Source organism: Grampus griseus (assembly GCF_964374135.1).
Source record: "Grampus griseus genome assembly, chromosome: 3".
Classification (NCBI taxonomy): domain Eukaryota; kingdom Metazoa; phylum Chordata; class Mammalia; order Artiodactyla; family Delphinidae; genus Grampus; species Grampus griseus.
The window spans coordinates 90,377,418-90,402,326 of NC_139019.1; the positions used below are offsets into that span (position 1 = coordinate 90,377,418).

The following is a 24,909-nucleotide window of genomic DNA, read 5'->3' on the forward strand; positions in this document are numbered from 1 at the left end:
GCTATTTTTTGTTTTCTGAGTTAGCTACACCTCAACCCACAAGCACCTCTCTGTCCCTACCTGACTTCTCCCTGTTACTGTTGTCCCACGAGAGCCCAGGTCCATTTCATTTTCTTTGTATCTCCCCTTGTTATGGTCTGAATGTTTGTGTCCCCACCGTGGATTCTTATGTTGAAGCCCTAACCACCCCCCCCCCCCCCCCCCCCCCCCCCGCAATGTGATGGTATTTGGAGAAGGGGCCTTTGAGAGGTGGTTAGGGTTAGATGAAGTCATGAGTGTAGGGCCTTAATGATGGGATCTGTTCCCTTGTAAGAAGAGAGACGGGAGAGCATACTCTCTCTCCCTCTGCCATATGAGGACACAGCAAGAGGTCAGCTGTCTGCAAGCCAGGAAGAGAGCTCTCACCAGAACCCGACCATGTTGGCGCCCTGATCTTGAACTTCCAGCCTCCAGAACTGTGAGAAATAAATGTCTGTTGTTTAAGTCCCCCAATGTATTTTGCTATGGCAGTTGAGCTGACCAAGATGCCCATGTACCCCTTCCCCCACTTTGAATATCTGTCTAACTTTGGTCACAACCTCAGAATCTGCCTGCAGTGTCTCAGAAACTAACCTGAGTTAATCTAGGCTAATGTGGCAAGCAGAGCTTGAGGAAAGTGATGTACTTTTCCTTTCCCAGATGCCCACCATTGTTCTTCTCCCAGATGTTGGGGGATGCAGTCAAGAGGCCCACTTCACAGGCAGTATAGCGCGGCCTTGGCTTTATCTAGGAGCTGCCTTCTGGCATTACCACCTTGGTATCCACTGTGCATCCGTATCCATACCTGTTGGCTTTCCAAGTGCCCGTGCCTGCCAGCTCCCAGCATATTATTTCCTCAGCAGCTGGCACAGGATTTTTTTGTTGCCAACTAGAAGCTCAGCTATTAAAAAATAAAACTTGGCCCATCTTGAAAATCATATGTTTCCATCAGAACTTGGATCTACATTCTGGCACAACTCATAGAGTCATGCACCTCTCTCAGGACCAAGAACCCAGTGTTCCTCTGGGTCTCTGACCACACTTTCACCTGCTTGTTCCAAATGCGGTTTCCAACCTGGAGTAACCTGTGATGCTTGTGATTTGTTGAGCACCAGTTTACCAACATTTAGTTGGTCTTTTTGAATTTATTAACTTGTTCAGTGTTTCTTTAGCACTAGATTGCCTTCTCTGATCGTTTGTGTCAGTTTTATATCTTAAATTGTTAATTCTCAAGAATCAGGTTCATGTTTCCTCAGTTATTGAGAAGCTAACAGACAACATGGAGGCATGGAGTAAACACCGCATGACTTTGCATGAGCTTGAGGCAGTCCAAGAAAGGAGATGTTAATATTTATAAATATCTGACTGCTGTTCTTTTGTATTTCACATACTGAAAATAATGTGTGGTATAACCTTAAGGTTTTCCATATCTTCAGACAAAAGGACAGTTGGGGAAGTTTAAAATAACTGCTGTAGATGGGTCTTTCTGTATGATTTTTACAGTTTGCTTTTCTTATAAGAAGAGCACTAAAATTAGAGAATATTAATCATTTTGTAGCTTTGAGATCTTATTTGTGCCAACTTTAACTTTGTCATATATTTATTAATTTTTTATTGAGAATAATGCATTCTTCACTGGAAAGTTAAATAACCAGACCCAGAATCACTGCAACTTGACTGTGATTCAGAAATAAATAAGAGAGTCCTGGAAATCATTTAAGGATGTTAGAAAAAAAAAACAAAAACAGATGTGATTAGGAATATTTTAAAGCAGGCTGTAGTCTGTGTACACTGATAAAAACATATCACATAAAAAAGACTTCTTGTATTAAAATGACATCGGTATTAGCCATGCATAAAGAATATATTTCTCTAACTTGATACCTAACTAGTAAAATAAAGTTTGACTTTTGGTTTCATCATATGTTTCTTTAGTAGCTGCTGTTAATTGTCTTAGTCTCTTTTCTGGTGAAGGGATTTCTTTGAAGCACTTAAGAAACAAATGAATAAACTTTGAGAAAGGTGTTAATGAGATACAAATGGCTAGGAGAAAAGGGGAAAAAAATAGAGACCAGATGACTTAGGAGGTGTCTTACTGACTGTCATTCAGGTAAGGGGTATTAATTCTGGAATGGCTCTCTGTAAAGAAGGAGGTGATTAGATATCACAATCCTAAGTGATTGGATATCACTGTCTTTTGAAATGTCTTCTGATTCCAAGATTCTGAATATGAGATGGCTATAGGCACTCTGAGAATAAAAATCAGGGCTGCAGGCCATATAAAATGAACCCATGATTCCAACGGATATTAATAGAACCCCCAGTGGCAACTGTGGTGTAAAAATACATTCCAACTCTGGTACCTATTAGCTGTCTATTGTTAATGATTTTTTTAAACTGTAATGAGCTTCATTTTCCTCATCTGTAGAATGAAAATACTAGTGCCTTTCTCACAGGATTATTGCAAAGATTTTAAAAAGACAAATTATGTGACTATTAAGCAAAAAAAACTGTGCACATACTGCATGAGACTTTTTATTTTAATAATAATAATAAAATTTTTTTACTATTAAATCCAGACTTTATTTGGATTTCATCAGCTTTTCCATTAATGTCCTCCCTCTCTTCCAGGCTCTAATCCAGGCAACCACATTGCATTTAGTTGGCATGTTTCCTTGCCTCCTCTGATATGTGACACTTTCTCAGTCTTTCCTTGTTTTTCATGACCTTGACAGTCTTGAGGAGTATTGGACAGGTGTCCTGTAGAATGCCCCCTAATTTGGGTTTGCCTGTCATTTTTCCACATGATTAACTGGGGTAGTGAGTTTTTGGAAAGAATACCACAGAGGTGAAGTGCCCTTCTTGTCATATCCTATCGGGGTACTCGAAGCCACCTGACATCTCTGATGATTTTAACCTTCATCACTTGGTGAAAGTGGTGTTTGCCAGATTTCTCTGCTGTACGGTTACTACTTATCCCTTCCCCTACTCTGTCTAGTCTTTGGAACTGAGTCGCTAAAGCTAAAATAACCAACTCTTGGGAGGGAGGGTGATTAAGCTCCACCTCTTGGAGGGAGGAATATCTACATATTATTTGTAGTTTTGTAGAGAAGATTTGTGAGGTATTGTTTTATTACTAATAAATTCTTATATGTATATAAGATGATTGGATATCTTAAGTCATTTTCCAAAATTCTTTTTAAAATATACTGCCAGGGCTTCCCTGGTGGCGCAGTGGTTGAGAGTCCGCCTGCCGATGCAGGGGATGAGGGTTTGTGCCCCGGTCTGGGAAGATCCCACATGCCACGGAGCGGTTGGGCCCGTGAGCCATAGCCGCTGAGCCTGCGCGTCTGGAGCCTGTGCTCCGCAACGGGAGAGGCCACGACAGTGAGAGGCCCGCGTACTGCAAAAATAAATAAATAAATAAATAAAATAAAATATACTGCCAGCATACATCATGCAATTAGGAATGTACTAGACGGTGAGAAACTTTGAATCTGGTAGAAGCTGTCCCTGGAATCTTGTGCTTAGACAGTGGAGAGTATTGGAGATGTGTGTTTAAGGGGAAGGTGTGACGTTAAAAACTCTCTTTTGTTTTGATGGAGGTAGATAGGCTCTAGACAGTAGTTGGTCTCTTTCTGTGTCTTGTAGGTGCATAATTCATAATAGGAATGACTCTCATTTCAGATGGCCTGCTGAACTCTCCGTTGGAAGACCATATAGGCAACTGTGATGCAGGTTATTCAAACTGACTCCATCTTCCACTCACCTCCAACGAACAGCCATTACCAAACCTGCTTCTCTATTTGTGTATTCCATCTCAGTAAATGTTACCACCATCTACCTTGGCTCCCTACCTAGGATCATGGGAGACATTCTGGATTTTTCCTTCACCCCTGCTAATAAGACATATTCTTTCACTTAACAGAGATATGATCCTGGGAAAGTCCCTTATCCATTCTGAGTCTCAAAAGAGGTATAATAATCTCATAAATTTATTATGAGGATTCAGTGAGATCATGCATTATAAAGTTCTTGGCATGATGTATATTGCACAATTCAATGAAAGTCATTGGGTGTGACCTCTCTTAAATATATTTTAAATCAGGGGTCCTGGTCCTTTTAGTTCTATAAATTAGGAACTCTTTCCTAGAGTACTGCACTGGTATCTTAAATATTGTCTCTACTCTCATCCACTTCCCACTCTGCTTGGAAGGTGACCTTTCAAAGACCAAGTCTGATTATGCCACTCCCCTACTTAGAATCTTTTAACCTCTTGCACCCCATCCAGGATGTGGAACCCTTTTACACGAACAGCAGGTCTTTTCAAAACAGCTCCTGTCGCTTTCCTGTCATACCTTCACCAAGCCTGCATTCTCATGTTGGGTTCCAGCCCAACCAGCTATTTTTCCTCATGTAGGATCTGTCATGCTGCCCCATTTCAGTGTGCAGTGTGCAGCACCTCCACTGTCTTTTCCCCAATGAACACGCTCCACACCATACACTCCTTGTCTACTATATGAACACCTTTTTCTTCTTCGTGTGAGCACAGGAAAGCCTTGCCTGACTCAGAGGAAGGCCATCTTACACTCTGCTTCTGTAGCTCTGGTGTACTGCTAGCAGGATCTCCTGCCTCTGCACCTTGATTGGGGTGCTTCTAAGATAGTTTCATTCCCATGTGCCTGCACAGGCTCTGTCAGAGGGAAGATTTTTTTACTGCTTTGCTGAGGATATAGGTTATATTTTGACTGAGTTAATATAACTGAAAGTTTTACTAGCCCTGTGGTGGTCCCTGTTCCTTTCTAGGCCAACCATGTCTTTTCTCTTCTTTTTTCTTTTCTTTTCATCTTTTGAAGCTTCAGAGAGGATGAGGCAGGATTCAGGCAAATATCTGGGAGAGGGGCATAGATAATGGTTCTCTCCTGTTTTCAAAAAGGGACACTGTTGGTGGCATTGTCAAGCCTCAAACTGTAAAAACACTGAAAATATCGTGGCTAAATGTGCATATGACTAAAATGTGTGTACATCTACACCATTCTTAAGATTCTTACTTAGATTTTCAGAACTGTAGAGCTGGATAGCACCTTAGAAAATCAAGCCAAGGGAACGCACATGTCTTTCCCAGCTCTCCAAAGCTAGTTAGTAGTAGAAGTGGGCCAGAACCTTGGCCTTCTGTACTTTGACTCTGTGACACACTTCCTTCCCTCGCGAGTGCCATTTAAGAAACCAGGGCTTAAATTAAGCCACTCCAAGCTCTTCCTCCTAGAGCTTTCCTGAGTTACTTCAGAATACAACATTCCTTAATCACCAAGAAGCTCTTACAGATTATGATTTTTAAATTGGCACTATTTTCTATTTTGTATGTTGTGCTTCATTTTTTTTTTTTTTTTTTTTGCGGAGGATGTAGTCTTAAAAATTAAAATGCAGCAAAACTATTAAACATTGGATATTTTACACTTAATTTCTTTCACATTTTGGACAGTGTTCATTCACCTTGTAAAAAAAACCTCTGTCCCTAAATGTATTGAAATTACGTTTAAGAGTCTTAGCATGCATGTCAGAGTGCAGTCTGTTCCTGTTGGTCTTTGGGGGCTGAAATTCTCATTCTTATACAACTCATTAAGAAACTAGTCAATATGGGAACATATGTATATGTATAACTGATTCACTTTGTTATAAAGCAGAAACTAACACACCATTGTAAAGCAATTATACTCCAATAAAGATGTTAAAAAAAAAAGAAACTAGTCAAATATGTAAGTGCCCCATCCACTTTAAAACGGCTACCTATGTTAAACTATAATATAAATAAATAGGCTTTCTTTGTTCTTCCTGAGTCCAGGAAAATTGAATGTTTGAGCAGATGAATTAATATATTACTCCAATATTTAGCACTACTTAGGAACTGGAAAAATTACATGGAGGTATTGTTATGGTGCCTGCACATGTCATGAGACCAAGGCTATTTTCTTATAGCTGGGGATGCTACTGATTCCAAAAGTCATTTATAACAGAAATATATTGGACATTTATTCTTAATTTCAATTAATGCTGCCAGCATCTGATTTGCATTAAATAAATATTCTTGTTTTTTCTTCCTAACCCCAGTAGTTTTGCTGACTACAGTGATAGGCTGTCAAGTTAGGTTTGAATTCCTTTAACTAAGAAAAACTATTTTTATTTATTGTTGATAGAAATGACAGAAATTTTCATTATCTACAACAGGGAAAACTGCAACAATGTCTTATTTTGTTCCCGTGCCTATATCTAAGCCTCTGCTGAAGAATGCAACACTAATAATATTTAATACTATATCTCGTCTTCCTTTCTTAGTATGCCTTCCCTGACGTGAGTCAGCACAGCCATTTTTAAATTTCTCTCAAATAACTTCTACTTTGGCCCCTTCAATCTGGTTTTTATCCTCATAATTCCATTAAAAAGTGACAGGTGAGTTCCACTAGACTTCCACCTCCCAAATTGATTCTCTGATCTCACTTTTTAAACCTCTTAACTGCCTGTCAGTGTGCTGATAAATTTTCCCTTACCTTTTTAAAAGTGATAAGATAACCATGCTCTGCATGCCATGGAATGCTGAGCATTCATAGACAAAGTTTACTGATGTAAATAAAACTTACCATAAGATTCTATTGGGTGTTCATAATCATGTGGACAGTGTTATCAGTCCCAGAACAAATGGTACTCACAGGTCCCAGGAGCAAATGGTTCTCACAATGTATAACCTGTGTTCAGCCAAAGCACATTTTTAGTTCTATTCTTCAATATCTATTTATAACAAGAATCAATGTTGGCAGTTTTTCCTGCCACCATGTAGAGCAGGGATTCCTAACTTTAATCCGTAGACCTCTATGCCTATGTTTTAGGACTATATGAAACTCCTGAAATTGAAAGCAAAATATTGCGTGTGTAATCATTTTTCTGAGGAAAGTGGCCATAGCTTTCATCAAATTTTCAATGCTGTTTAAGCAGCCTTGATGTTTGAGGTTTACCCAGACATATATATTCTTACATCTGCTCAGAACATTTGGGTAGCATGAAGCTTGTATTGGCCTAATCATTTAGCAAACTTTTTTCCCTTTTCTGCTGCCCTGCCCAGTCCATTTATCCTTAAACAGAGATTTTTATATTCTTATATACTCAGTTTTTACCTCTTCTGTATTCCCTTTAATTAGTTAGGATACTGTTATATGCAGGTGCAATTCAACAAGCATATATCAAAGTGCCAAAAGAAACCCAACTCAGATTATGTTAAACAACGAAATGGATTAATTGGCTCAAATAAGTAGAGTCCAGAGGTTGTTCAGGTTTTACATGTGGTTTAACTTGGAACACATTTATTTTTCTTCATTTCTTTCAGCATTGCCCTCCTAAGTTTGTTGGCTTGTCTTCATGCCAGCTTTCCTCATGGTAGCAAAATGCAGCAGTTTCAGTCCTGATGTTGGCAACCAACCATCATCATCCAGGACAGTAAGGATCTTCACTTCCTTGTACCACTTAATAAAGCAGAATCAGTCAACGTGGTTGAGGAGCATCAGTGCATTAATTGACTTAAGCCTGTATTACCATCATACTTGAACAAGTCACGGAGACAAAGGGGAAGAGAGTACAGTTTTTGATTAGTGTTAGTCAGGGTCTACTTTTAGGACTCTGGCATTTCCAACTTGGAGGTGGAGGTAGGTGCTGGTAGGAAAGATGCTGAGAAGCAGCTAACAATATTTATTATGTCCCTTAAATTAAGTAGGGTTCAGGCATACGGCTCCTGGTATCTGATTGCAGTTATGCTGTAGAAGATACGATTTTACTGAGGTAGAAGATGGGACTTTATTGCGTGCCCTAAAGAAAGTTATGTAAAACATTAGTTCCTTGGGATGTTTCATCAGAGTTCTGCCAGAGAAACAGAACCAGTAGTTAATACACACATGCACACAAATGCACATTTATTTAAAGATTATTTATTTTAAGTAATATTTTAAATATTATAAAATATAAATAAATACTCATTTATATATTATTTATTTATTTCAAGGAATTGGCTTATGTGATGTGGAGGCTGGCAAGCCCAAAGTTTGTAGGGCAGGAAGGCAGACTAGAAACTCTTGGGCAGGAGCTGATGCTGTAGTCTTGAGGTGGAATATCTTCTTTCTCAGGGAAACCTCAGTTTTGTTCTCAAGGGCTTTCAACTGGTTGGATGAAGCCCACCCACATTATTGAAGGTAACCTCATATACTTTAATGTCACCTAATTATAGACGTTAATGATACCTACAAAATACCTTCACAGAAACATCAAGACTGGTGTTTAATTGAATAACAGGCTACTATAGCCTAATGAAGTTGACACATAAAACTAACCATCACAGATGTTAATAATTGTAAGGTCAAAGAAGGGTTCTGTGTTTAAACAAATTTGAGAAATGTTATATTAAACGTTGCTCTAGGACTTTTCATTCTTTAATGTGCTCAAGGACATTGTGGTTTTGAACTATTTCTCAAACTTGTTTGATCAGGGACATTTTTTTTGTTCCCCTGAAGACTCTCACTGTACTAGTGAATACATTTTGGGAAACACTGGATTAAATTATGACTGAGAAAAAGGGTTTTACTGTAACTATGGGCAATTTTATTTGTCTGTATGTTTCTGTTGTTTGTGTTTTTAAATGTATTAGTGTGTGCTCCTCTTTCTCTGTTAAATTATAGGTCCCTTTGGGATCACACTTTGTGTTTTCACAAAGTGGAAATTCAATAATGTTGACTGAGAAATATTTTTAGATAAATGAATGGTTATTAAGTCTTGGGTTAATGATCTTTATATTTGCTCAGAGCCATCACTTTCCCTTGGCAGATATTAAATTGCAATAGCTTTAAACTGTTTGCTGACCTTTGGAGATTTTCTCACTGTGGGGAACCATTCAGTACGATGAAGCAGGTTCTATGTCCTGGACACAGTGTCTCATTTTATTACTTTTACTTTTTAATGTGACAGGCTATAACTTTGTTCCACTTAAGAGATTATTTAAATCCATAGAAAATAAGTGAAAGAAAAGAACAGGACAGGTTAAGGCCCTGAAAGTGTTTCTGTTTTTGTTTTTGTTTTGCTTTACTATCCTCTCACAATATCCAGAATGTTGCTTTACTCTCAGTGGTGCTTGGTATATGTTGTGCCTGACTCTTAGAAGAGAAAAATATTTTCCCTTAACTCTGCTTAAATCCATTCTTATTGTGATGACAAATTATTAGATCAAACAGAGCTGAGATTTGCTCTCCTGTAACCTGTCAGGAATATCACATGGTCTAGAGATGGTTTAGAGTCTGGATGTGGCTTAAAGTCCTGGCCAAAGACTATGACCAGTAATCAAATCATGTTGTGGGTAGATCCATTTGCCTGAAAGGCAGTGGAGCATGAAAGGCAGATGTGATTGTCACCTGCATGTCCCTGTGCATGCGAGCTGTATCTTGGATCCCTGCCAAATCCTCTGAGCTGCTTACTGTATGAGGACCACTCTAATCTGTCTGCATGGATGTTGTGAACAAGTAAACATATTTTTGGAAAACAAATCAAAATTTAAAATCTGATATTATTAGAAAGGTACTAGTTGAATCTGAAGAAACTATTGTTTTAAAATAGCAAGTTTGATTGAATTCAACCAGAATACTTAAAAGCCAGTTTGTGTGTGTAGGTATGAAAAAGTGGCCATATTAATTTCCTGTTCATTTTGTCACTGTCATGAAGGAAAAGAGGCTTTAAAGCTGCCATCAGTCTAGAAGTTGGGGTAAAGCCCAACCTTGTAAAACTTAAAAGGTTTCTTCTTCTGTTGTGGCCTCTCTCATTGCGGAACACAGGCTCCGGACGCGCAGGCTCAGCGGCCATGGCTTACGGGCGTAGCCGCTCCGCGGCATGTGGGATCTTCCCGGACCAGGGCACGAACTCGTGTCCCCTGAATTGGCAGGAGGACTCTCAACCACTGCGCCACCAGGGAAGCCCCCTAAAAGATTTCTTCTTCTTGAGGACAGAGACAGTCCTGAAATTGCCTGTTCTGTTTGAGACAATAACCTGAAAACTGAAAAAAAGCTGGCTTTAAAACCTTTTTTCCCAGATTATAAAGTGAATAGCCTAAATATTACCATATTTATATAGAATATATATAAAGGTATCTATATTTATTACAAATTAATATGTTTAAATGTATTAAATATCTAAATAATTATAGCATAAATTTGTTTTGAGTGTAAAAATTTTGGAAATGATAGATAAACAAAAGCCATACAGTAAAAATTAGTTTTAATCCCATTACTCAGAAATGATCACTATTCACGTTATATTCAGTTCTTTTTGTATTTGTATATGTGTATAATTGTTTTCATCTAATTATTTATCTCCCCAGTTACTTTGTTTTAGGGTTAAGGTTAATGTTTTATAAATTTACAAATATATTTATTGTTGATTGATTTTAATATGCTTTTATATAAAATATAAAAACATATTTAATGTGTTCTTCCATTGAGTAGACAAAATCACATACAGCAATAGCAGCTGACCTTTAACAGGTATGTACTATGAGCTGGGCATGTTATCTTTATTGTCCTCAACTCTCACAATAACCTGCCAGGTGGGCATTATTAACCCACGGAAACTGAGGCCTGGGGAAAGCGATAACCTGCCAGGTCACACTGGCAGTAAGCGCCGTGGCGCAGGATGGTCTGGTTATCTGTCTGACTCCAAAGCTTGTACTTCCTAAAACTATCACATTGCCTCTTCTGAAGTGAATTCCCTGTCGAATTTACTAGGTCCCAGACAAAATATCTAAGATATAGTGAAATGAAATTATGAGCAGATTGGCCAAGCACACCAATTGGATATTCAGAACCTGACACAGGCAATTCAGAGTGCTTTCACATTTCAGAGGTACAATGTGACTGTACCATCAGGGAACTGTGAAGAGCTCGGGGAGAGAGTCCTTTGGGCTGGTCCTACCTGATTAAAGGCATGATGCACTTCTTTAAAGAAAGAAGATATTCTATACAGGCTTTTCTTAAAAATCAGGTTTGTTTCTGATAATGGCCTCAAAGTAGTATCAGAAGACCAAAATTGGTGACTTGTAGCTGATAACCCATATTATTTTTTGTTATCCATTATCAGAGCCTATGGGCTCATCACGTGCTGACTTTATTTCTAGAATGATGCACGCATAACTGAAGGCTCAATGCCATTTCCCAGTATACTGCTGCCTCTTCGTATAGTGTCTCCATCCCTTCAACATTCACTTCTTTTTCCTCATATCTGCTTCATTCTTCATACTTTGTATGCTTACCTGGATCCCATTTTACCATCTCTCTCTTCATTTTTCTTTCAGTTTTCCATTCCCAATCACCATTATCTTCTGTCCTGACTACCATTTTATCTTCATGTTGACCTTTGACTCCTGTGTCAGGCAATACTGAGCCCTTTCCTTGAGCTTTCGCATATTTTTCATCCTCTTTGTCTAGCACTTCCCACCCCTCAGTGAAGTGTGACTTTTGTCAGCCCGACAACTGCCTTCACTTTGTAAATTCTTGGACATTCTTTGCTGTTGCCTACTGAACTTAGATAAAACTTGAGCTTCTAGAGTGGTGGACATTTCTGTATCTTTAAGAAATATAATGTGGGTAGCTGCATTTTATACTTTGCACTTCTCTTAGCTGCACTTTCCTGAGGTTCTATTACCAGAAGAAAGGTTCTTGCGTTGTTAATAATCGCTTATATTTTACTCTTCAGCAATCTTTTGTACACTGCATAAAGGCTTTTGACCAAAAAAGTGACATCCAGTCCATTCTGCACTGGCCAAGCCATTTCATTCCAGAGGAATAGGCATCTTTTTTGAATTCTTTCTCCAGGGTCATTTAGTCCAGCAGAGGTATTGTCTGCTAGGGTGTCCAAGTTGATCTTGGAAATATACAGGTGCACTGGTAGTAATTTAAAAACAAAAACAAAAATAACCTCCAAGACCATAACAGAGAGGAACTACCTAACAAGACACATTCAGTGTGTTTGCCATGCCCACTGCATCACTAGTCTAGAAGGAAGGCAGGGCTGATTAATTACAGCCGTCTCTTCATTTAGCTTCTTTTTAAAATAAATAATACAGCTATGAGGATTCAATCTGAGAGTGCTTTTATTTCTTTCTGTGATTTTTTTGGTGTCTGTGCTTTTCTTTAATTCTCCATTTGCTTTTAATTTTTGTCCTTTCTGCCTAGTCTGTCCTTCCCTTTAAATGCTTCTAAATATCAAATCTAAATAAGTAAGAATGTGATACGTAGCTGTGATGGAAGGGAAAATTCAATATGTGTTCATCAGTGAAGGATTCCTGGTACAGACGTACATTGAGGCAGCTCATACTTTTCTAGTTCATTTTGTGTGGTGTAAGTATATGACTTTGTGGCAGTGAGTTTGGGGTTCACCAGGTCTTCACTGTTCATGTCTCCTTGCCATTAATGAACTCAGATTTGATGGGAGAGAGCAGGGAATAATTATGAGTCCAAACTCTTGCATATATGTACATTTTCTTTTTCTTTATGCTTGTATTACTTCTTGATTCATGTTAGCATAACAGAAAGCATCTGGGCTAGGGCAGAGAGTTATGGGATGCCAAGGCATAGTCATCATTGTAGAATGCCAGGGAACCATCATATTCATGACAACTCTGGGAATTACTCCCCAAGTCTGTAGTCACACACTTTCCAAGAATGGATCTATTTGGAGGTGTATTTTAAACTTTGTCAACGTCATTCGTATTGGCTTCTTCAGTTGATTCATGTGGGGACTCTGATCGTTGGCTGCTGAAGTACCATCTGTACATAGAGATATAGGGCTCAAGCTGTAAATAGTATGGCATATTGTAAAGCCAGAAAGAGTAAGTGTCTTCTTACATATTTTTGTTTAGTATGGGTAAGTGTGGAAGAACACAAATAAGACTACTTCCTTATTTAGGCCTTCATGATATATTCAAGACCAGCATTTTCTTATATATTTTCCCTGGAGCTCTCCATTTAACCACTTTAAGTTGAAAACAGTTTTGGAGAACTGTGGTTACTAATGGTTACACTAATGGTTAGTGTAACAAAATTCTATGAGCCTTACTTATAGGTCTCAATAAGAATGTATACATAATACTTAGCAATAGGCTAGTACCAAAAAAATAATAATGTTGCAATAGTAAGTTAATTGTGATGTGATGCTTATAAAAAGAACTTGCTAGAAAAACTTTGACTAAATATTTTGTGACTTGCTACAGGTTTGTTTGTTTTTTCTGGAGAAATTCTTTTACCTTTGATTCTACTGATTTTCAAAATAAGGACTGGATAAGGAACTTTCCCCTAACATAATGATAGTTAGTAATGTAGCATTGCATGGACTAGAAAAATAGTTCCAGTAGTCTACAAATTTTCACCAGTCTGATAACTACTTAGCAATAGCAAATGATGCTACCTGTATTTGTGAGAGCTCTGCATAGACAATGTATAAAGAGATATAAGGCTGTAAGTTGTATTTGCATTTGTATTAGCTTTCTAATTTTTGTTAAGCCTGTTTCCTTGTCTACAGAGACTTATTTCTTTGTCATTTGGCCTTTGCTGATTAAATAACTAGTTTATAGCAACACACACACACATTCACGCTGGTAATGTCTTAGTCTCTGATGTGGAGGTGGACACTCATTTCTGCATGGGTGATACTTCATTGTGCCTCTTCTGTACCACCACTCCTGCCTTTCATCTTCCTCCAAAAGCACCTTTGGGTTCTGGCAGCTGCATATGGAACAGCCTTGGAGCCATGTGCTCATGCGCCTTTTTTGAGCAGATATCCCCAACCAACCGCAGGTGCTGCCTGCCCGCTTGCCCTAGAAGCCTGGGAGGAGAGTCACTTCCAATTCCGGACAGGGCCGGGCTGTTCTGCCTCAACAGATGGTCAGCATTTGCTTTTCTCAGTCCTGTCACCTAGAGAACTCCAATAATGTTTTATGTTCCGTTATTTACTATTCATCAAAAAGAAGCAGAAAAGGGGAACACAATGCCATATCAAAATAGTCAACAGCTTCAGTGTTGGTGAGAGTGAAACATGATAGTTTAAAAAAAGAAAAAGAACAGAAATGAACATGGCACATTTGCTAAAACGCTTAACTACAATGATCTTGATAGTTAGATTTTAGATCTTGATAGTATTTATTTAATTTTATGGACGATTGAAAAGATTTAGCTATTGGGCTTCCCTGGTGGCGCAGTTGAGCTTCCCTGGTGGCGCAGTTGAGAGTCCGCCTGCCGATGCAGGGGACACGGCTTTGTGCCCCGGTCCGGGAAGATTCCACATTCCGCGGAGCGGCTGGGCCCGTGAGCCATGGCTGCTGAGCCTGCGCGTCCGGAGCCTGTGCTTCGCAACGGGAGAGGCCACAGCAGTGAGAGGCCTGCGTACCGCAAAAAAAAAAAAAAAAAAAAAAAAAAAAAAAGCTTTAGCTATTAAGAAGCTATTGAGATTTTATACATTTTTTTATTTTTAAAAAATAAGTGTGCCAGAAATGGCCACTTTAATTTTCTAATTTTATATTCCTATATGCACACTGATATTTCTTCATCTCAGACAAGGCTTTTGTCATCATCAACTCCATTAAGCTACATAATGACAGGTCAATTCATTATTTGAATAATTTCCAAATAAATTTCAGTTATTTAAATAATGAATTGCTTGTTATGTTATATATAAATATTTTCTTTTCACCTAGAAAGCATTTCAGAAGTCTTATGGTGCTCAGATATAGAACTCTGGTAAAACTGTCAGTTTAAGATCAGAACATTGAATCTGGCTGATGAAAAATAGAAGCCCAGAATAAATGATCTTCCTGTAGATTATTGCTGCATATAGAGATGGAAGGGACTCCAATTTCGTTCTCAAACATAGTCAAAGGTCTGTTTTGGAAGTTGAGGGCAAGTGCTTTAGTTCTGCCTCCTGGGATATAACTAGATATGTTGCTGCATCCTATTAACTCATTTTATGAGTTTGACACAAAAAGAGAAGCTGACGGAAAATGGGGATTAGGGTGGGGAGCATGTGGGCAGACCCTCCAGGAGGCAGATTCCTGCAATGTGACCATTGCAGTGTGGGCTGTAAGATGATCCCAGGTCTGCTCAGAATCCTTTTCTAGATTGTGAGCAGGGTTGACACCCTTGATAAAACACAGGGAATAGACCTGTCGGCCTCATTTAACTCCTTCTCACTCTGTGATGACATGAACTGATATTAACATCAAAATACAAATTTTAAAGTGTGGCAGAGATGATGTTCATGTAAGATATGTAGAATTAACATTTTAAGAGAGAAACTGAGGGACCAAGAGGTCAGTTTCTCTCAGGATTCAGAAATCCCTTCTCATAAATACATCTGCTCATCCCATCTACTCTTTATCATCTATGATTGCCAGCATCTACAGGGCAAGAGATTATCACTGCTAATACCTCAGCATTGCATCAACATTGGCATCTACAATTCTTTGGGTGATGGTGGTAAAAATAAAGCTAATTATGAGTAATGAAGGTACTGGTCTCAATTCCCTGGTTTTCTCTGGGGTTCTGGTTCTTGGGGGCTTATTTCCATACCCTGCGTAATTACTTGTGTTGACCTTGATGGGGCCCACATCAGGTGCTGGGGGGAAACCTGAAGCACCATGTGTCAATAGCACTGCAGTGAGCCCAGTGACTGCAAAAGAATCCAATGAAGTCTCAATGTTCCTAAGGCTGACCTTTGTCCAACCTTTACTTAGAACTTTGAAAAAAAATACAGAGCAGTTTTTTGTATCTTCTAAATTGGGGCTGATTACTGGAATTCCCTGGTGTGACTGAAGTACATTTCTGACTGAATTTATTGATGGTCTAATAGCATAGTTGAATGTTATCTGAGCTGTTCTTGATGGCCAGGGGGCCTGGTTCCTGTGTCTTACAAATAACTTTGGTCTGCCCATCCCATGCCCTCATTACCTGCATTGGATCTACTCACTTGGTGAGCTGTGGGAAGAAAACTTCTTTCCAAGTACTAAGGAATTATATTTCTCATTACAAAGAGAAAATGTTCGTAGCAGTCTTTATTATAATCTGAATGGGTAATCTTGGACTTATGCCCAGCAAGTTTATTCTTGTGTGGAGTAAGCTGATTTTCTAATTTTCTGTGTATCTCTTGGTAGAGTTTACCAAACTGCTTATCTTTGCCAACAACTTCAGCTAGGTCAGAGTTTTGAGTAAATGCAGCAGAGCCTTTAAAAAGCCATTATCTAAAGTTCCCTAAGATCTCTATTGCCCGCTTTTAGAGTAACAATTTGTACAGCACCTTAGCTCAGCCTGTCTTGGGAATGAAAACAAGAGCTGAATTGTGTGTTTGCATCCCCAGAGCCCAAGCTGTATTTGTAAAGTTCCCATTATTTATCTTTGTAGTCTCAGAAGCTTTGCATTTATAGATTCATTGCATCATCATCTTATGATCATTTGGAGTCTCTGATGGTGTGTTCTAATTAAAAGCTCATTTCCTAGTTACCACAACACTGTTTTACATCACTTAAAATACCAACCTCCTCCAGTGTATTTTTGGATATGTGGGTAATGGATTGGAATCTGCAGTATTGCAGGAACTAAGTAATTTTAAAGCTAATAGTGTAAAGACAAAACGATTCGTTTTACAGTAAGTTTTCTCATCTTTAGAACAAACACACACACATACCCCATATATAGCCATATATATTTTGATACTGACTAATTATTCTTTTAAAACTGAGTGCAGTCCAGGGAAAAATTGCAGCAACTAATGGATTCTCTTAGTGTAATTTGATTTGAAGTATAGAAAAGAAAGAAAAAGTGATTTTGACCTACATACCCAATAGGATGTTCTTACTGTACTCATGGTATCCATGGGAAGAATACTGAAGGAGAAATGGGCAGGTTTCTGACAATCCATTGGAAGTAACAGGGATCTGTGGTCTCTGGAGGATAGGTAAAGGTATACTGCCCTGAATTCTCTTCACCAGGTCATTACAGTGACCCACATGCATTGCTCCAAGTGATTAGAAGATGTTGTAATTTTTTAAATACCATAGCCATATGTGTAATCTCCTAATTGTTCTGATTTCCATTAAGAAAATGTGATTCACAAAATTTCCACTGTATAAAACTAATTAAAAGTATTTCAGGGCTTCCCTGATGGCGCAGTGGTTGAGAGTCCACCTGCCGATGCAGGGGACACAGGTTCATGCCCCGGTCCGGGAGGATCCCACATGCCGCAGAGCGGCTGGGCCTGTGAGCCATGGCCGCTGAGCCTGCGCGTCCGGAGCCTATGCTCCGCAACGGGAGAGGCCACAACAGTGAGAGGCCCGCGTACCACACACACACACAAAAAGTATTTCAAGAGAGCTTCATGTTATCAAAGTATTTCCTGTGACATTCATGTAAGAGTGAACTCCTTTAGGGTGTGAAAGTGAGTTTTTATAGATCATTAACAAATTGACAGATCTGGAAATAGAAAAATATAAAACTGATGTGTTAGGAAGCAATGCCAGTTTAAGATCGATCAAAAGTGACAAAGTACTCCTGAAAACTTTAGATGAATTAAGGAGAAAGTAACTCAATTTATAAGCCATTTTGCAAGAACATATCAACTATATACCCTTGTACATTGTCTATAAATTCTTTTGGTCTGGCTCCCGCTCTCACAGCCATTGCAGTACATTGAGCTCCATAGAGACAGCGCCGGGGCAAGTGAGAGCCGGACGGGCACTGAGCGACTCTGTGCCTCGCAGAGGAAAAATAATTAAGCATGGGCAAAGGAGATCCTAAGAAGCCGAGAGGCAAAATATCATCATATGCATTCTTTGTGCAAACTTGCTGGGAGGAGCACAAGAAGAAGCACCCAGATGCTTCCGTCAACTTCTCAGAGTTTTCTAAGAAGTTCTCAGAGAGGTGGAAAACCATGTCTGTTAAAGAGAAAGGAAAGTTTGAAGACATGGCAAAGGCGAACAACGCCCGTTATGAAAGAGAAGTGAAAACTTATATCCCTCCTAAAGGGGAAACAAAAAAGAAGTTCAAGAATCCCAATGCACCCAAGAGACCTCCTTTGGCCTTTTTCTTGTTTTGTTCTGAGTATCGTCCAAAAGTCAAAGGAGAACATCCTGGCCTATCCATTGGTGATGTTGCCAAGAAACTGGGAGAGATGTGGCATAACACTGCTGCAGGTGACAAGCAGTCTTATGAGAAGAAGGCTGCTAAACTGAAGGAAAAGTACGAAAAGGATATTGCTGCATACCGAGCTAAAGGGAAGCCTGATGCAGCAAAAAAGGGAGTCGTCAAGGCTGAAAAAGCAAGAAAAAGAACGAAGAGGAGGAAGATGAGGAAGATGAAGAGGATGGTGATGAGGAGGAAGATGAAGAGGATGAAGAGGAAGAAGATGATGATGAATAAGTTGGTTCAGCGCAGTTTTTTTTCTTGTCTATAAAGCATTTCACCCCCCTGTACACAACTCACTCCTTTTAAAGAAAAAAATTTAAATGTAAGGCTATGTAAGATTTTGTTTTTAAACTGTGCAGTGTCTTTTTTTGTATAGTTAACACACTACCAAATGTGTCTTTAGATAGCCCTGTCCTGGTGGTATTTTCAATAGCCACTAACCTTGCCTGGTACAGTATGGGGGTTGTAAATTGGCATGGAAATTTAAAGCAGGTTCTTGTTGGTGCACAGCACAAATTAGTTATATATGGGGATGGTAGTTTTTTCATCTTCAGTTGTCTCTGATGCAGCTTATACGAAATAATTGTTCTGTTAACTGAATACTACTCTGTAATTGCAAAAAAAAAGAAAGAAGTTGCAGCTGTTTTGTTGACATTCTGAATGCTTCTAAGTAAATACAATTTTTTTTATTAGTATTGTTGTCCTTTTCATAGGTCTGAAAATTTTCTTCTTAAGGGGAAGCTAGTCTTTTGCTTTTGCCCATTTTGGATCACAGGAATTATTACAGTGTTTATCTTTCGTATAGTTAGCTGATAAAAAGCTTTTGTGTACATACCCTGCATACTCATGATGAGGGTAATAAAAGTTTAATTGAGACAGTTTTCATCCGTAACTGAAACTCAAATCTTTATCGGTTGATATCACATTTCACATAGCCCAGGTTCATTTACAAAGTGAAGAGTAACCAATCTACTCACAGCATGGGATTATTAGAATCAAACATTTTGAAAGTCTGTCCTTGAAGGACTAATAGAAAAGTATGTTCTAATCATTACATGAGGACTCTACATCCTTTAACTCCCATTACCATGTAATGGCAGTTATATTTGCAGTTCCCACGTTTAAGACTGAGAATGTATCCCCAAAAGCGTGAGCTTGAAATACAAGACTGCCATATTACGTTTTTTTGTTGTTGTTAATATTAGTCCCAAAAAGGCTCTGGAGAAAAAGTGCTGGCTGTAAATGTCTTCTCCCATTTATCTAAATATGGATTGTTTAGGAAACTTGAGATCCTCCATTAAAGGTATTTTTAATTAATTGGGCCAACTTTTAAAATTGTATACCACATTTTAAATCAGGTATATTTTCCTATATTATGGTTTGCCCCTTTATAAATGAAATAGACATGAGGGAAGAAGACAAACTTTGTCTTTCAGTATGAATTACCTGATTTATTTGAATTTGATTTTTCTTTACAAAACTCAAGCTCATTCATCAGGGTCATATGTTTATCTGCTTAACAGTTTAGGGAACAATTTGGCAATTTTGTGGTTTTTGAGATTATCGTTCTCTTAAAGTGCCAGTGTTTTAAAATAGTGTTCTTGTAATTTTACATGCTTTTGTGATGGAGTGCTGTTTTGTTATATAATTTTGACTTGGATTCTTTCCATTTGCATTTGTTTTATGTAATTTCAGGAGGAATACTGAACATCTGAGTCCTGGATGATACTAATAAACTAATACTTGCAGAGGTTTTAAAAAAAATTCTTTTGATATCATCATAAATAATAGCTGAAAAGATTTTTAAAGGACAAAATAAGTGTATCTCTTTTTCCTTTTATGGCTAACATTCTTGAAGGAGAAGTCAGTCCACTTGTTTTCTTCTCATCTTGATCTCCCATTCTCTATCTAGATCAATCTTGATTCTGTCCTAAAACTAAAACACTAAGGTCTCCTTTTATTAGCCAAGTTCAACAGAATTTTTGTCTTTATATTCATTGACTTCTTTCCGGCATTTGATGGCTTTGATCATCAAAACTTTTGGAAACATTTTCCTTTGGTTCCACTTGTACCATGTCTTCTGGTAAAATCTCCTTCATACCTCACTGGCCCTTCTCTCCCTTCTTCATTGTTGTTTATTTCTTGGTCTATTCCTGAAGTGTAGGCTTCCCCCAAGCTACACCCTCAACCTTCTTGTCTTCCTCTACAGCTCTTGCTCAGTGATCTTGTATGTGCCAACATTTTTGGTTATAACTCAGTATTCTTGTCTTGAATATGTGTCTATAGCACCCAACTCTCTTCTGAACTGTAGGCCTGATTTTCCAATCTGAATATTTTATCTCCCTCAAAAGATTCCCATTTCTCTCCCTATATTCCTGCTTTTACACTTCCAAGCTCCCATGTGATTAATCTCAGTCTCTTCCTTGGCTCTGTTCACTCCTTATTATCTCTCAGTTCACTCTCTAACTTCCCAACCCTGAAGATCCTTCAAGTCCAGAAACTTCTCTATATCTCTACTGCCACTGCTTTGTTGAAGCCCTCAATCTTTCACACTTGGACTATTACTTCAGTGGTACTCTAACATGTATCCTGATCCCTAATTTCTTCCCCTTAACATTTACCCTCCTTATAAAATCGGAAATATCTTTCTAATTAAAATCTGATCATCTCAATTACGGTTCTTAAGACATTTTGCAATCTGATCTCTCCCTGCATTTTTGGATATGTAAATTGGCTGCCAGCTTAATTTTTGGCATCTCCATCTTAAATGCATTGTCACTCTTCTCAGAATGCCTTTTGTCAGACCTTGTCATATGATGAACCCCTGTACATTCTCTGTGATACAGTTCCATTGTCACACATGGTGAAGTTTTTCCTGATTCTTCTAAAACTCACAACTTTGTCACAAACAATCACAATAATAATTGTCTTCATCTTCCTCACCTCATCATCCTTGAGATTTCATCTTCTACCTTTGGCAACTGCCTTTCATGTCACCATAGTGAGGTCTTTTTTGTGCTTCTAACATTGGGAGAGAGTCACTCTATTTGGTTCCCACATTTACTGTGAAAAGTTGGGGGGGAATGCTCCCCCACCTTGTGTTGCATTCTCTTCCAATTTATGCATTGATTACAAGCAGAATTTACCTCTTATCCCTTCAGTAATAAGGCCTTATCCCATGACTTACTGTTCCTTACAGACCTTCTCCTCTTGTGAACCAGCTTAAGCTCTCTGGGGCTGGAATATGTACCAATCTGAGTGACTGGCACTGTGCCCTTCTTAAAAGTGTTTCTTTTCCCCACATGTTTAACCATAGTCCAGAGTTAAAACTTGTACAATGTATCTCCCTTTTTCAAGGTATATAGCCTAAGGCATTAAAGAGAGGCCCTTATCCTTGATAGTTTAACAGTTTAGGAGTCTTAGTTCTGCAGGTTCATTCTTGTGTCCACTTATTAGCACCTTCCATAGATTCCTGGGCTCCTCACTCCACCACTATATCTTCATGGGCTGTGAAGACCCAACTTAGGTCTTCCTTCTGCAACTTTGCTGTATTAAAGAAAAATTTCACCCAACCAGCTAAACCAGCAAAGAAGACTTTATACAAGACAACTGCAATAGGGGAGAGAGATTATTGTAATAGGAGAGAGATTATTGTATTAGTTGAGCTTGAATTCAACTCCACTGAAATAAAAGGCAGGAGTGTTTTTAAGTGCTGAGTTGAGCTAGTGGAAAAGTACTGGAAGACACTAGTGGGGAGATTAGTCAATGTGATTAGGCCATCTGTATCTGCTAATGAGTGCTTACGGAAGTTAGGCTCCTACCTTCACACAGAGACTGGAAGATAAGGATGCTATCTTTCTTGATGGTTACATTTCAAAGGGATAGTTCCCCTGTCCTGGAGAAAGAAAGACATTCCTGGGTTATTGAAGATTTATATCTCAAAGGGGCAGAGGAAAAAATTATAAATGACAGTTTTCTAAAGTAAATTCTCTAAGGAAAGGGAGGTCAGGAGACTATAGTCAGGAAGAAACCTGTCTAAAGTTTAGTCAGACAATTTGAAGTCCATCTTGGTCATATGGATAAGCATAATCTAAAAGGTAAATAATGACCCACTTAACTTGCTTTCATGTGGCTTTTCATATTCCATCAATAACAGTGAAATGGGTTGTGCAGTAGGGCAGGTACCATTATTAATACAATTTATATATATTTAGCCTAATAATATGCTACAATTGTGAATAATTTCCCTCTTACATTATATCCTTTTGAGGAGAAATGAAAAAACACTTCAAAATAAATGCTTTGCAATTATCACTCTTTTCTTCCTTCTGACTCTCTATTTATTATAAGGTGAATGCATTTATCACACAGGCAAATATTTTTGGTTTGATTGATTTGTATTATTGCTTCTCTTTCCTGTGGAAGTACCCATTAGGGTAAGGTTTTTTTGCAGCATAGAAAATAGTAATTTAGCACCCTAGCTGGGTTGTTCCTAGAATAAATGAATCATACTAAACCAGAATGCCGGCATATAAGTTAAAAAGAAAGGGTAGCAGTCAGTAAGACAACACAAAGAGATCATAGTTCACCGTCACCATCTTTTTAGAAGGTACACTTTCAAGAGTGATTCTTGACTACATCAGATGATTTTTCTTTTTCACTTGGTGGAAATGGTGTTTGACTTAGTTTCCCATGCCTGTTATGTGAAATCAATTTCATAAATACAGTTAGTGATCTCAAGGCAATACTGATTTTTAAATTATATTACATATATCATAATTATCATTGTGACCTGACATTTTATATAAAGTTTACGTGAATTGGGGAAGATAAAGGAAAGATAGGAGTTCAGTCAGGGTACTGAGTTTGATCTCGGGTGGCCTTGGCCCGCAGTGGCTTGAAGCAGGGTTTCGGTTCCTGGCCAAAGATTGGGGTCGGGTCTCGGCAGTGAGAGCACCGAATCCTAGCCACTAGACCAGTGGTCAGTGACAAGGCCCTGGCTCTTCGGCTTTGCAGAAAAAGAATTCCCACAAAGATGGAAAGTAGTGAAACAAGTAATGTGTTTATTAGGAGGAAAAAAGAGTACAGTACGTGTGGACAGACACACAGGTGGGCTCAGAGAGAGAGAGTCACGTCTTCGTGGCTGTTTAAATCACTTACATAGGTCATTTCTTCTGGGTTTCTTTGGCCAGTCATTTTCATTTGCCTGGTTCACAGTCCGTATTTGGTTTATCTCAGGATCCTCCCATGTGTGCATGCGCATCTCTTAGCCAAGATGGACTCTACCGAAGAGGTCTATGCGTATTTAGCATCACTTAATACTGTGGGGTGGCTCCCCCTCCCTTTTTGACCTCCAAGGAGCTTTTCTGCTCATGTGTAGTTGGGGAGGTCTCTTGACTTTGAGAATGAGAAATATGTGGTCTCTTATCTTGTTGGGCAGGGCCCAGCCTTCTCCCTCAATTGTCTTGCTCTTTTTGTCTTGGAGTATCGGTCCACAGAGAGCAAATTCCAGTTGTTTGCCCCGGGGGCCCATCTATCTCCTGCCTCAAGTCTAGTGGTCAGTAAAGGCTGTTTGGGGACAATCAATAACTTGAGCTCTTTAGGAAATACTGTGGTTCATTCCTTCACTTTTATCTTCGTTTGTATTGCCACATTTGTTCACTGATCCATTTCTTTCCTGCCATATTGCTCCTGCACTAGTCTGCTTCACCAAACCCCATCACCATTGCCCTCTCTATCTGTCTCAACCCAATTCCAAGCCAGCCTCTCACATCTCAGCTGGATTTACAGCAGTTTTTATTGCCTCTCTAATATCTATTTTTTGCACAGAGTAAGCCTTTAAAAATGTAAACTAAACCAAATTGTTCTTCCTAATATCTGTAAAACTCTCCCATTGCTTCCCAGTGTACTAAAAATCAATTTCAAACTGTGACCCTCGAAACCCAATAGACTTTAGACTCTGCCTACCTCATCCACCTAACCTCTCACCTCTTACCACTCTCCCACTGGATCACGATCCCCAGGCACACTGTCCTTTCTGTTACATATAGTTACCTGAAAATTTTCTTGTTTATCTCTTTGTTTTGCTTGTCAAGGTGCTTTGAGAATATAAGCCCCATGAAGGCAAGGATCTTGCCTCTAATTATATACTGCTGTAACCAAAGCACCAAGAACACCCCTAGAACATTGATATGCTCAGTAGATAGTTGAGTGAGTTGATTAATCAGTTTTCTAAATAAATATCACTTATTGATGTCCAACTGTCTGCCAGGTCCAATGCAACATTCATTGGGAATCAAAGATGAGTATTGCATGGTTCCATACATCAGGTGGCTTACTGACTGGCTGTTATCTTTATCTGGGCATCTGGTTATCAAGCTGTCTTTTAGGGTTTATATTTAACTTTGGGGAATCAAGATGAATTGATAATATTCATGAGTAGTCAGATACTTTTGGTTCTCTAAGTACACTCTATGTCTACTTCCAAGGAACCTCTTAAAATTTAGCTTCTCTCATTATACACATATTATTTATTCACTTTAATAAGGCTTTATCCATCAGGTACAGAGTCAAGCTTTTTACTGCTTATTATGAGATATACACATGAGAGTAAGATGTTTACCCTGTCTTCAAGGAATATGAAATTTAG

At 38.7% G+C, this 24,909-nt stretch overlaps 1 protein-coding gene and 1 pseudogene across 2 annotated transcripts in view; both read left to right on the plus strand.

The window, feature by feature from the left end:
• Nucleotides 1-24,909, plus strand: part of CAMK4 (calcium/calmodulin dependent protein kinase IV) — a gene marked incomplete at its 3' end in the record, with an annotated part of 217,656 nt that overhangs the window by 12,740 nt on the left and 180,007 nt on the right. The gene's annotated exons all lie outside the window — the stretch shown is intronic.
• Nucleotides 17,745-18,494, plus strand: LOC309820048 (high mobility group protein B1-like; annotated as a pseudogene). The gene has a single exon. The product of its transcript is annotated as a high mobility group protein B1-like (transcript).